This window comes from Martes martes (genome assembly GCF_963455335.1).
Source record: "Martes martes genome assembly, chromosome: 13".
In the NCBI taxonomy this organism is placed as follows: domain Eukaryota; kingdom Metazoa; phylum Chordata; class Mammalia; order Carnivora; family Mustelidae; genus Martes; species Martes martes.
This window is the reverse complement of record NC_137901.1, coordinates 69999182-70008572: the sequence shown is the minus strand read 5'-3', so window position 1 is coordinate 70008572 and position 9391 is coordinate 69999182. Positions and strand designations below refer to the sequence as shown.

The following is a 9391-nucleotide window of genomic DNA, read 5'->3' as shown; positions in this document are numbered from 1 at the left end:
AAGCTCAAAGAGCTTCCTTGGAAATGGTCTCAGCATGATTTCTTTTTAGAAACCTGAAGAGCCTAGAAACATAGCGTGACTTTTCCCATGAAAGCACTTTACGTTGTCTCTGCTTTGTATTGTTCAGTTTTCTTAGGGGAGTGGTGGGGGCTGGTGAGTCTTGGTGCAAAGGAAAATGTAGGCTAGTCAACAGGAAACCTGAAGTCCTTGATATGGCACAGTAGCCTCTAATCATAACTTGGCATGGCTGCTTTCTCTTTCTTTGATAGGTGTTGCAAAAATAATAATAAACTTACAAAAAAAACAAACAAACAACAACAACAAAAAAACCCGTTTACCTGGTAAGCAAAACTGTGATTATATGCCAAAACATTAAAGAGCAGTCTCCAAAGCCAAGACAGTAGTGGTCATTGCCATGGTCAACGACAGCTTTTGGCCAAGTCACATGCCATCCTGTTAATAGTCAGAGAGGTAAACAGCCCAGATATGTGCTGACCTAACCTCAAAACCTCTCAGGAACACAAGGAAATTGGCTTGAAAAGACCGTTTCTCTTTTTTTTTTTTTTTCCTTTTTAATTGAGTTTCTAGCTCTAATTAAAGGGGCAGAAACAGAAAACAGTAGTCAAAAGGTAAAGTCAAAGAATGACCCCCATCTCTGAAAAAACAAAACAAAACAAAACAAGTCATTGCATTAGAAACGCAGTTGCACCAATCCTCACTCTTTCCTTGAGCTGTGCTACCCGTTTGCAGGTGAGGAAGTGGAGAGGGGGGCCAAGGGCCAACCTTTTCAAAGGGCCTCTCTGGGCATTTCTTTCTCTCTTTTTCTTCCTTTCCTTTTCTTTCTTTTAAGTCTTTTACTTTTTTATGATTATTTTTTCAGTTCAATTGAGAACTATTCCTTTATTTATTTGTTTGTTTGTTTGTTTTAGCAGGGGAGGTGCAGAGGGAGGGAGAGAGAGAATCTTTTTTCTCTTTTTATTTGTTTCAGGGGTACAAGTCTGTGATTCATCAGTCTTACACAATTCACAGCACTCACCATAGCACATACCCTCCCCAATATCCATCACCCAGCCACCCCATCCCTCCTTGCCTCCAGCAACCTTCAGTTCGTTTCCTGAGATTAAGAGTCTCTTATGGTTTGTCTCCCTCTCTGGTTTTGTCTTGTTTCATTTGGAGAGAGAGAATGTTAAATGGGCTCCATGCCCAGCATGGAGCCCAGCACGGGGCTCGATATCACAACCTGAGATCATGATCTGAGCCGAAATCAAGAGTCAGATGCTTAACCGACTGAGCCACCCAGACGCCCCCAAGATTTTTTATTTATTTATTTATTTATTTATTTATTTATTTAAGATTTTATTTATTTATTTGACAGACAGAGATTACAGTAGGCAGAGGGGGTGGAGGAAGCAGGCTCCCCACTGAGCAGAGAACCCGATGTGGGGCTCAATCCCAGGACCCTGGGATCATGACCTGAGCCGAAGGCAGAGGCTTTAACCTACTGAGCCACCCAGGCACCCAGATTTTTTATTTTTAAGTAATCTTTACACCCAGTGTGGGGCTTGAACTCCCAACCCTGAGATCAAGAATTGCATGCTCCACCAACTGAGCCAGCCAGACACCTCTGGGAATTACTTACGTATGCACATAAATTTCCACAATAATTACCTTCTGGAGTTTGCATGCAACTGAGTTGCTCTGTCAAACTTCCTGTCCAATGTTCTAAATTGAGCTGTGCTACCAGAAAATCAGGTGTATCTCAATTGCTAAGTCAAATTTGGCTTTTTTTGGAAACCAGATCTCACTCACTTGAGCCCCTAAATCCACTGCACACCCATTTTCCCCTTTAAATTGCCTTCTACTCAGTCACTGGTGCTAGGTCCTCTGGGAGGTAGGAGTTGTTTGAAATTTAAGATGTGATATCAGGCAGACAAATTAATAAGATGAAGATTTCCTTTTACCTAAAACTAAGATCAAATCTGTATTCTCTTCCTTTCTCTTGTGAGTGTTTTGAAAACTAATTCTACTTTTTTCTGTCAGAATCCTCTAGTCCTGGAGGAAAAACAAGGCATCAGAATAGGGAACTGATCAGCTCTTCCAACCAACAGCTTGCCACTGCTTCTCTCAGATTTACAGAGATTCCTTCAAGGGAGGGGTTGAAGATCTGGGGAAAAGTGTGTGGTCGAGGACCGGACTACTATGACTCAGGTCAATATAGAACTTACCTTCACCTAGGATTTACAAAGTGCTTCCCAAGTTTCATAATTGTGTCATGGGGCAGGTAGGGACCATTCTCCCCAGCCCAGAGAGGTTGTGTTGACTGCCCCAGATCACACAGATAATGTAGAACCTGGGTCTGAATGCTCTGACAGGTGCAATGTGGCCTCGCTCTCCCTTCACCTTTAGTGTCCCTTGTCCACACCTTGTCCAGCTCTCCTGTAGCGCCATATGCCACATTCAAAGGCTATCTCGCCAAGACATACCGGTCTGTTAAATAGTGTTTGATTTTGGTGTCCCTCGAACCCTGTCTGAAGGCTCTTCTCACCCCCATTGCCTGCTGTCGCCATATCTCCCAATCTTCCAGGACTCCCCAAGGCAACACTATACCCAGGCCTGTTCTCCTAGATAACCACTCGTGCCTTAAACCTAGACCTCTTCTCCCACAATTAACCTCACTTACTTACTCTGCCTCTCATCTCTCTGAGTCCTATGAGGGGGGAGTTTGTGCTGAGATGCTAAGAACTGGCACTGGCCAAATAGTCTATTACCCCTACCCCTCACTCTTTGGGACCGCCTGATGGCTCTCTGAGCTTGAGCAAGTGTGTGAGCTGAGCCACACCTGTAAAATTGGACAATAAGTCTTTACAAGTGAGGAACAAGTGAAATCAGCTGGGGGTTATATAGATCTTAACGGAATTCCTTGTTTCCCCCTAAACCTGTCGTTCTCTCCTAAGGCAGAGTTCAGGGCACCCTCCTGTCTTGCCCCAGTTACTGCAGTGGCCTTGCTTTCCTCCAGACCTGGTCCCTGCCACACATGCTCCACCCTGGGCCGAAGGTATCGTTCCAGAATACAAATACAACCAGAGTATCCCCTGCTTAAACCCCTCAGTGGCTCCACAGGGCCTGAGTCAAGGGCAGGCTCCGTGGCATGGCCCAAAAGTCCTGCGTGCTCTGTCCCTGTTCCCCTCACCAGTCCTCAGTGCTCGCCTCTCACGCTCTGTGCCAGGGGTGTGTCACGTCCTCCTCTACCTCTGGTCCATTAAGCAAACTGTTCTGACTTCTACAACTCTTCTTCCTCTCTCTAATTTCTAGCTATCCTCTTCATTCTTTCATTTAAGTATCATTGCCTCCTGGACGTCTTCCTGACTTGGGTCAGATGCCTTCCTCTGTGGCCCTCTCCCTTCCTTCCTCCCATTCTAGCACCCAGAACACAGCCTAACTTTAGCCTTGCTGCCTGACCCTTGCTAGCCTATAAGCTCCTTTGGGGCCTGAAACACATGAGTTCCCAGCCCCCGACTCGGGGCAGGCAAGAAAGCAGTGAATGAATATTTCTGGCCCCTTTCCTGAAACACATAAAGTGCTCAATTATTTTTTCAAGCGTGTGACTCTTACTTGAAAATATTTGCATTTCAAACTCCCCACCCTCTTCTTTGCGTTTGAAAATTCCTCCTGCCTTCAATGCCTTATTTCAAATAAAAGAATAACTTTGGGATATTGAGTCTTACCAACAAATACAATATTTTTTAATCCAAAGAGGAAAAGGGAGACTCAGGTAATAATAATGATACCATAATAGAAATTAGAATTAATACTTCTATGTCATGCTCATACAAATATCTCAATTGATTCTTAAAATACTATGGATTGTATTGGATTCATATTTTACAGTTAATTATACAGTTGCAAGTGGCAGAAACCATCCTTCATTAGTTTATACAAAAGAAGCAGAAGGGAAATTTTTAAAAAGATTTTATTTATTTATTTATTTGAAAGAGTGTGTGGGGGTGGAGAGTGGAGGAGGAGGAGCAGAGAGGGAGGGAGAGGGAGAAGGAAAGAATCTCAGGCAGATTCCACACCGAGCACGGAGCCCAATGTCGGGTGTGGAGCCCGATATGGGGCTTGTTCTTACAAGCCTGATTTCATGACCTGAGCCAAGAGTCAAATGCTTAACCAGCGGAGCCACCCAGGTGGCCCATGCAGAAAGGAACTTATAACAGAGCAGAGGTGTCCCATGGAACCCAAAGCACAGAGTCAGTCATTACAAAGCCTTTGAGGTTTTTGTTTCTGCTTCTTCCCACACTTGCAGCTCATTCTTCTCCTCTTATGCATTTTTGATACCCAGTCCATTTGGCCAAGATGGCCACCCATGGCTCCAAGGTCAACATTCACAGGCCCAGCCACATGAGGGGGCTGACAGACTGTCCTTGGATCCAGGCACGGGCCTGCAAGGGAGCTGCTATGATGCCAGCTGAGTCAGGTCAGGGAGTGACTTCAGCAAGAGGGCAGGGTGGCAATTGCATTGCACAGATGCCCATTCTCCTGAACCTGTAGCGATGATAAGGGGGTCTGGGAAAGGAAGGAAGTTTCAAGAGAAAGGGGACCCCTACAAGATGGTTAAGGGACTTGTCTGAGAGCAAAGGAGGCCCAGGTGAAGCCAAGATGAGAGTAGGAGTCAAACATCAACTTTGCCCAAAGATCTCTGATCATGATTTATAATTAAAAATTAGAAATATGGAGATTAGTTATGCATATGGACTGAAATGTGCATTCTATAGTGCCCATGTAGTACTAAGTTTACAGAAATGGGGGCACCTGGGTGGCTCAGTCGTTAAACATCTGCCTTCGATTCAGGTCATGATCCCAGGATCCTGGAATCAAACCCCACATCAGGCTCCCTGCTCAGCGGGAAACCTGCTTCTCCCTCTTCCACTCCCCCTGCTTGTGCTCCCTCTCTCACTGTGTGTCTCTCTCTGTCAAATAAAGAAATAAAAGCTTTTTAAAAAAATTTACGGAAATGGCCTGTTGGCATCTTGGCAGGAAAAACACCCAAATCTCTATGGAAACCTTTCACCAGAGCTTAAAACTAAATTAAAGCAACCTTATGTTGAATAGCAAGCAAGATAATCCAAAACCAATTAAGTTTGTAAAACAATCATGTTTAAAGCCCAATGATCATTAAAAAAAAAAAATGTAGTCATTTTGAGATTCATGTAGTTTCCCTAGAAGTGGTTTTTAATATAGATTTTACTGATTTTTAAATTGGCTTTTAAGAATTCTGTAGACTCTTAGAGGCACAAGAGATAAAGCAAGAAGGGACGGGGACCCCAAATCCTGCCTTTAAATTTCCCCTTTGCTCTGGGCCTCACACCCATCTACCTGGGAGTCCCTGTTGTCCCTCTACAAAACCCTGGCATTCTGCTGAGCAAGGGTGCAGCCCGGTTTGAAAAATCTAATCTAGCCTAGGTGAGAGAATGAGGCCCAGAGCAGTGGTTCTCAAACTGGAATATATGAAAATACCTGGAGCTTTTTTAGAGTTGCAGATTCTTGGGTCCCCACCCTTAGAGACAGAGTCAAGGAATCTGTGACCCTCCCAGGTAGCCTGGCCAGATCTTATGCAGGGGCTCCTCGAACCCACTTCGGCAGGAGCCATCTGTCCAAGGTCACTAGGGGCAGAGCTGGATCTAAGACCCAGGTTTCCTGAAGTCCTGTTCCATGCTTTTCTTACCATATTTCACTGACACAATGGAATATTATTCAACCTTAAAAGGGAAGCAGATTCTGACACGTTATAACATGGACATTATACTAAGTGAAATAAGCCAGTCACAAAAGGACAAATAGTGTAGGATTACACTTACAGAAGGTACTTAGAGTAATCAAATCATAGAGGTGGACAGTGGAATGGTGGTTACCAGGAGCTGAGGGAAGGGGGGAAAGGGGAGTTGGTGGGGTTTTTTTTTTTGAGTTGGTGGTTTTTTAAAAAAATTAATTTATTTATTATTTTAGAGAAGGGGGAGGGACAGAGGAAGAAAGAGAATCCCAAGCTGACTCCTCACCGAGCACAGAACCTGACATGGGGCTCGATCTCACAACCCTGAGAACACAACCTGAGCTGAAATCAAGAGTCAGACACTTAATTGACTGGGCTGCCCAGGTGCCCTGAGTTGGTGTTTAATGGACACAAAGTTGTAGTTTCGGAAGATGAAAAAGTTCTGCTGAAGGATGTTGGTCATGGTTGCACAATGGTGGGAATGTACTTATCACCACAGAACTGTATGCTTAAAAATTGTTAAAATAATAAATCTCGTGTTATGTATATTTTACCACAATTTTTAAAAAAACCACAATCAAATTTTTCTCTGCACTTCAAGATTTCATTTACTATTTTGTAGATGGGAAGACACATTTAGAAATCAGCTGACTCCCGGTTGTGGGTTCTGGACGGTGAGTTCCCTCAGCTGCTCTAACTGTATGCCTTTGGGCCCCTTCCCCTGCCCTCCTCCCCTCCAATCCCCCACCTCTCTCATGGTCACTCCCTTGGTGCCACCTTTTGAGTCTCTGTACCATGACTTGCTCATGGCTCAGCCTAACACCTGCTAAGAGAGTAACCAGGCAGCATGCTAGTGAGGCTCAAGGCACTCACCCCAGAGGGAAAGAAGAGCAGAAGGAAATGGGAGACGGAAAAGCGAAGCTGGAAACAACTCTGGAAATGGTGAACATGGACATAAGAATTCATGGAGTGAGAGCTGGGAAAGTGTTAAGATGGGAAACTTTAATGTGACCCCTTTTGGAGAATAGCTGTAGCATTAGAATTTCCTTGAAATATAGATAGACCTGTTTGAAGACAGTGAAGCCTTGCACGGAAGTAACTGGAAACCAGGCTTCCTTCTGGTTTCGGAAATGTCCCATCACTGAGAAGTTATAAGAAAGAGAAAGCTGGGGCGCCTGGGTGGCTCAGTCGGTTGAGTGTCCGACTCTTGATTTCTGCTCAGGTCATGATCTTGGGGTCATGAGATGGAGCCCTGCATGGGGATACCCACTCAGCCGGGAGTCAGCTTGAGATTCTCTCTCTCCCTCTGCCCTCCCCCTGCTTAAGCTCTCTCAAATAAATAAAACCTTAGAGAGAGAGAGAAAGCTAGGAACAGGCTGAGAAGCCACATGTAAGTTCTTGGTCATAGCTGGGAACACAAATTCCATTCTTTGTTGAAAAAGGGGGCATGAATTGCCACGAGCAAGAAAGGGGAGCAAGGAGCGAGAGTGAAAAATAAGAGAAAGGTCAGTGCTAGCCTTGAGATTGACGCTGTGATGAGTTTTCTTGCTCTGCTCATCGAAGAAATTTATTTGGTAGTCGTAAGTTCATGGTGTTGGGCAACTGTCCAAACATTGGGGGAAGTTACTCATGAAGAAGCAGCCAACTCCAGACAGCTCGTTGAGAAATGTGGAGAGTCAGTGCCTGGGTGGCTTTCATGCTAATCCAGGATTTATTAAAACTCAGAAAGCAAGCAGCAGAGAGGGTTTTCGTGAAGAGCCAGAGTAATCAGCATTTTGACAGGAAGGCTTTTTTCCCCTGGTCTGAAGGAGGTGGCAGGTCCCAGGAGGCTGCGAAGAGGAGGGGGCTTCTTTTGTGAGGGCTATAGGAGGTCCCGAGGACTCCAGCAGTGGCAGCCCCCTCCCCTCCCCAGTAAAGAGTTTTCTGTTGCAGTTGGGAGAAATTGGACCCCATGATCTAATAGAGCTGAGTTTTTCCTCTCACATACAGTCTGATGTGACATCAGCATCCCTGCCAGGTTCTGTTGCTACCCAAGGGAAGTTAAATGCAGGTGGACTGCATTTCTAACGTTGATTTATTCTTCCAAAGCTATATGAAAATTAAGTCGTTTTAAATGTACCCAGGCAGTTAAAGAAGCCCTACTTGAAATCTTTAGAAATCTAAACACGCCACTGAAAAGTGAGTAAACAACTTTGAGAATATTTCTCTTGTGGCTCTAAATTTTGCTTTGTCTCCTTTCTGCTGGAACATTCAGAATGTTGTAAACGTTGTCGTTTAGGTTAATCATCTCTCACTCTCTATCTTGATGTCCCAGAATGTTTTATCAAACAAATTGGTTTCTTTTAGTGTGAAAAATCTAGCAATCCTACAGCTTCCTTGGAACTTTCTAATACTTTACCAAACTTTTCTTTAAAAAAAATTTTTTTTAATGTCCAAACACACTGGGAGATCACATCATCTGGCCCTTGAACACAGCTTAGGTAGAAGTTTTAATGAAAGGCTAGTTCCTGGGCATAAGTGGATGGCAATTTTCTGTGGTCAGCTCAACCCACATGCCTTGTTGGGAGAAGATTCTGTGCAAGCACAGGCTGGGCATCAGGACAGGAAGGCCTGTACTGTTCAGAAAGTCAGCCCCAGCAGTAGCACCAAGCCCTCAGGAGAGATGGGGTCCACAAATGTCACAGGGACTCAAAACATAGACAGGCCTGCAATGTGAGGGACAGCTTCCTAGAGGGGGTGACTTTCCAGCTGGATCTTGAGGGGAGCTCAGGGTCCGGATACTCCAGAGTCAGGAAGAACATTTCCTACCAGGAAGGAGCAAAGGAGAAACTGCTCAGAGGCATGAGGATGGAGGAGAGTTTGGGGACAGAAGATGGACCCATGTGGCATGGTTTCCAGAAAGGAGAGGAGGGTAGATCCTGGAAAAGTTTCAGAAAAAATTATGAAATAAAGGTTTGTAAACATTTATGAGAGAACAATAATTGTTAGGAGTCACTGAGCATAGATTCATTAAGAACTAGTCATTTCCTGTTTTTTATAAGGTTACTAGACTGGTAAACTAGAGGACGTAGTCAGGGGGATCCGTGTGATTGGCTGGAAGTTTTTATGGTCCTGCTCAGGAGTGGAATGGAAAGCCCTGAATTCTACCATGCATCTCATTTCAGTAGGGTCTCTGACACAGACAGGTGCAGTGAGATTCTTGCTAAGAGTGTGGTTTGTGTGACTAAACATTCATCCCCAAAAAGAGCGGAGGAGAGATGGTTGGTCGGAGAGAGGGCGGGCTCCAGTACTGACTGGGCTCCATGGTTGGCCCATTTCTTTTTTCCATCTTGCTCAATGTTTACCAATGACGTAAGGAAACACACAGGACGCATCTCTTAGAGTTTCCAATATTATTCAATTGGAAGGGAAAAATAAATGTCCACTGATATATGGAAAAAGATCTTTTTCAGCTAGAATAGTGAACAAAAACAAGTAGCTAAAATACATTAGGTATGAATGCAAAATACCATAAGTAGGGTTAAAATATCAACTACTCCAGAATAAGATGGAGAAATGTATCTTGGCAACAGTCAACTTGAAAAGAGACCTTTTAGTGTACCATGATATTACCTAACAAAG

General features: G+C 44.3%; 1 protein-coding gene across 1 annotated transcript in view; it reads left to right on the top strand.

Moving 5' to 3' along the window:
* The window catches only part of HORMAD2 (HORMA domain containing 2), a 109134-nt gene extending 103039 nt beyond the window's left edge, over positions 1-6095 (top strand). The window contains exon 12 of the transcript XR_013967884.1: positions 6007-6095. The gene's annotated coding sequence lies outside the window, so the exon portion shown is untranslated. The remainder of the gene's footprint in view (positions 1-6006) is intronic.
* Positions 6096-9391: the final 3296 nt, after the last annotated feature.